This window comes from Muntiacus reevesi, chromosome 18 (assembly GCF_963930625.1).
Source record: "Muntiacus reevesi chromosome 18, mMunRee1.1, whole genome shotgun sequence".
NCBI lineage: Eukaryota > Metazoa > Chordata > Mammalia > Artiodactyla > Cervidae > Muntiacus > Muntiacus reevesi.
In genome coordinates this window covers 6964126-6968522 of record NC_089266.1, presented here as the reverse complement: position 1 = coordinate 6968522, position 4397 = coordinate 6964126, and the positions used below count along the sequence as shown (strand labels likewise).

The 4397-nt window shown below is 45.3% G+C and overlaps 1 non-coding gene across 1 annotated transcript; it reads left to right on the top strand.

The window, feature by feature from the left end:
* The first annotated feature begins 3078 nt into the window (after nucleotides 1-3078).
* Nucleotides 3079-3181, top strand: LOC136150381 (U6 spliceosomal RNA). The gene has a single exon (XR_010659813.1). It is a non-coding gene; the product is annotated as a U6 spliceosomal RNA (small nuclear RNA).
* Nucleotides 3182-4397: the final 1216 nt, after the last annotated feature.

Sequence of the window (4397 nt, the reverse complement as noted above, 5' to 3'; positions counted from 1 at the left end):
TACTTTTTCCCTCTTGGGGGAAATGTTTTGTAAAAAAAAAAAATTTAAGTTTAAAACACTGCTCTAGGACTTCCCTGGTGGTCCAGTGATTAAGAATCTGCCTGCCAATGCTGAGGACACCAGTTTGATCTCTGGTCTGGGAAGACCCCACATGCTGTAGGACAACTAAACCCGTGCGCCACACACTACTGAGCCCAAACTCTAGGGCCTGTGCCTGGCAACGAGAGGCCACTGCGATGAGAAACCCATTCATTCACTGCAGCTTGAGAGCAGCCCCCATTCTAAAGAAAGTCTGAGCTCAGCCATGAAGACCCAGTGCAGCCAAAAATAAATATAAGTAAAAAAAAACCAAAGAAACAAAAACCCTCCTCTAAGAGAAGTTTCCATTTCTCATGGAAAGACTCCTTCAGCCACAGAACATCGCTAGCTCTGATTTTGTCTAGAAGTCTTAATTATTACTTGGGAGTCAGACTCCCAGGGTCACAGCACTGGAAAGGTGGCGATCAGTCCTGCATAACCTGGAGGTGGCATCATGCTAGGATCTGGCAGGGCAGAGATGGGTGAGCACTGAGAAAGGAGAGTTTCCCAGGGCTCAGGCTGTCTTCATCCCCTTTGCTTCGCAGCCTCATGGCTCACTCCAGGGGTTGCTCCCACTTGCAAATGATTAATTTCAAGAGCATCATGAATACAAACTTTGAGAAGGAAGGTGGGAGAATCTCCCTTAAATGTTGTATTGGTGCTAACGCCGAATCATTGTGATCCTCATTATTTAAAGTCAAATATATGTCCCCAAGGCTTCCCTGGTGGCTCAGTGGTAAAGAACCTGCCTGCCAATGCAGGAGCCTCAGGAGACTCGGGTTCGATCCCTGGTTTGGGACGATCCCCTGGAAAAGGAAATGGCAACCCACTCCAGTATTCTTGCCTGGGAAACCCCATGGACAGAGGAGCCTGGTGGACTAGAGTCCATGGGGTTGCAAAAGAGTTGGACACGACTTAGTGACTAAACAACATATGTCCCAAAACACTTGACCTTGGACAGAATCTTTAGACCAAGAACCTTCCTTGCTGCTGTTTCCCAGGGTCTGTTATTCAAAAGCAGCCCACCAAAGGTGGTTGCTTGGGGGGTGGGCGTGGAGAGAGAGGTACTTGGCCTGGAGATGGGACAAGGACCCACTCTTGATCAAATGAGATGATGTACATGAAGACCCTGGATTAGATAAGATAATGCATGTGAAGATGCGTGGCTTGCAGAATCTGACTTTTGGAATCCTAGTTCCCGACCAAAGGATTGAATATCTGCAATGGAAGCACAGTCTTAACCACTGGACCACCGGGGAATTCCCTGTGAAGATGCTTTTATGCTGCAAAAGTATATAAAGTATTTTATAAATCCTCTCCCTAACGGTGTGAGTAAGCTACATGAAGGAAGGCAAGTTTATTTAAGGGTGATGACCAGATCCTTGTCTTGATTACAACACAAAAACTTGGAATAATTGATGCCTCTTTGTAAAACTTCTTCGCTATCTTTGGTTTATAGGGGCTTCATGAGAGTGTGTGATATATTATCAGCTGTTGGTCCACCTGGCCTTCGGTGGCCTCATCTCGAATTACTGGCTGCTTAGCTATTTTTCATTGCAATCCCGTCTTTTCTTCTGTGTCCATAGAAACTACCAGTTATGCGGGGACTTGTTCTTTCACGGGGCCTTTAAGATTCTCACAGCTTTGCTCTGAGCCCAGGAGCTTTTCAGCTTCAGCCAGATATAGCACTAGTAAACGTACTGGTGGTTTCTTCAAACTCAAACCAGAAGTGTCCCCTTTTCCATTTGAATGCTGCCTGAGATGTGTCCCACTGAGAGGGTCCTGGCTCAGGATTTGTTTGTGGGGGGATCAGAGGCTTCATACTTTGATAAGCCCATGAGTCATTCATTCTGCATAATAATCAGTGCCCCCAACATGCAAAGACACATGAATTGAGAACCCAGCTTTCGTTTGGCCGAAGAATGTGCATTAAATCTGTTTCATCACTTTTGTGGCTTTTAAGGGATTGTCTGACAAAGGAGTTTGTGAGAAAGTTCCTAATAAGTTTGGCAGCTGACACATCAGTGTTCTTTCAGCTGTGGAGGCAGCAGGCTGTGAGGGTAACGAGTGGGGCCCAGGGCTTCCCTGGTGGTCCAGCGGCTAAGAATCCACCTGCCCATGCAGGGGATGTGAGTTCCATCCCTGATCGGGGAAGATTCCATATGCCAAGGGGCAACTAAGTGAACGAGCCCCAACTACTGAAGCCCGTGCACCTAGAGCCCGTACTCCGAAACAGGAGCAGCCACCACCACGAGGAGCCCCCTTGCCGCAACTAGAGAAAGCCTGTGACAGCAAAGAAGACCCAGCACAGCCATAAATAAATACATAAAGATTTTAAAAGTAACAACAAAGCCCTCTTTAAAAACACAAACAAACAAGCAAAAAAAGTGAAAGTGTTAGTCGCTCAGTTGTGTCCGACTCTTTGGGACCCCATAGACTGTAGCCCACCGGGCTCCTCTGTCCATGGGATTCTCCAGGCAAGAATCCTGGAGTGGGCTGCCATTCCCTTCCCCATGGGATCTTCCTGACCCAGGGATCGAACCCAGCGTCTCCCTCATTCCAGGCAGATTCTTAACTGGGGCCCAGTCAAATAAACCCAAGTTTGAATAGCAGATCTGATACTTACCGGCTATGGGACCTCTCTCTCAAAGCCTCAGTTTCTTCACCTGTAGAGTTTGGGTGACTAGAGAACCTTCTCACTGACTTGTGTTTTTGTTTGTTGTTTAGTTGGTCATGCCATGCAGCTTGTGGGATTTTAGTTCCCCCACCAGGGATTGAACCTGGGCCCTTGGCAGGGAGAGCAAGGAATCCCAACCACTGGACCGCCAGGGACTTTCCTGGCTTGTTAAATGAGAAAGTGAGATCACGAGCAGAAGATGCTGACCCCAAAGCCTAGACCACGGTGAGTGTTTAGTCAAAGGCAGACGTGGTTCTTGTGAAAAGGGGAGCTGAGTAAGACGGGGGGAGAATTCTGATTTGGAAGAAAAGGAGTTAAGTGGTGTGCTTTGGCGGCACACATAATAAAATTGGAACGATGCAGAGAATATTAGCACGGCCCCTGTGCAAGGATGACACGCAGATTTGTAAAGTGTTCCATAGTTTTGAATTTCTGTATGACTCAGGAAACTCAACCCGGGGTTCTGGAACAACCTAGAGGAGTGGGAAGGGGTGGGACGTGAGAGGGAGGGGATGTGTGTATACCTATGACTGATCCATGCTGACGTATGGCAGAAACCAGCGTAATATTGTAAAGCAATTATCCTTCAATAAAACATAAATATTTTTTAAAAGAAAATAAAAAAGGAGTTAAATGAAATTCCACACAGTTTTATAAACCTTATGTTAAAAAATTATCATATTTATTTTGGAATATACCTATTCATGCACATGAATAATTCAAAAGAAACAAAGAAGGATGAAAAATAGGTCTTCCTCCCATCCCTCATCTCACAGTTCCCCTCCGTGAGGCAACTAAAATGCTAGTTTCCTGAGAATCTTCCCAGAAATTTTCAATATTGAAAAAATTTGTTTGAAATAGACTCACAGACTTAGAAATCAAAGTTATGGTTGCCAAAGGGGAAAGAGATAAATTAGGAGTTTGGAATTAACAGATACCTACTACTTAAGATAAAATAGGACTTCCCTGGCAGACCAGTGCTTAAGACTCCACACGTCTAATGAGAAGTAAGTTCGATCCCTAGTCAGGGAACTATGATCTCACATGCCAAAAACAAAAAGATAACTAACAAGGGCCTACTGTATAGCACAAGGAACTGTACTCAATATCTTGTAACAAGATATTACAAGAATCCAAAAAAGAATATATACATTTATATATATACATATATAAATGAATCATTTTGTTCTACACCTGAAACTAACAGAACATCGTAAATCAACTATACTTCCATTTTTTAAAAAAATCAACTTCAGAGGGAAATGAGTCTTGAAGGGCAGAAGACATTGATGTAGTAAAGACAGCTGCCTTTGTGTTCGTGTTGGACCCCAAGTGAGGGAGTATTTTGAAAGCATATTTAGTTCTCTGCAGCCTGAGCCAGACTGGGTGAAGTCTTTTTAGCTATAATAAGACCCACGGGCTCAGAAAAGCAATATGATTCAGAAGCAGGATTCGCAGCTCCCCAAGCAGAGCCCCTCATGTGAGGCAGACGCTGTAAGTGCAGGGCAAAGCCAAACTGTGAGATCTGAACTCTGGACTGTGGACTCATTCCCCACATTCCCTGTGTGCCAAGCCCGCATTGCCGACATTCCCCGAGGGTTTAGGGCCTCTGCTCTCCTCCCGGACAGGGATACTCCGGGTC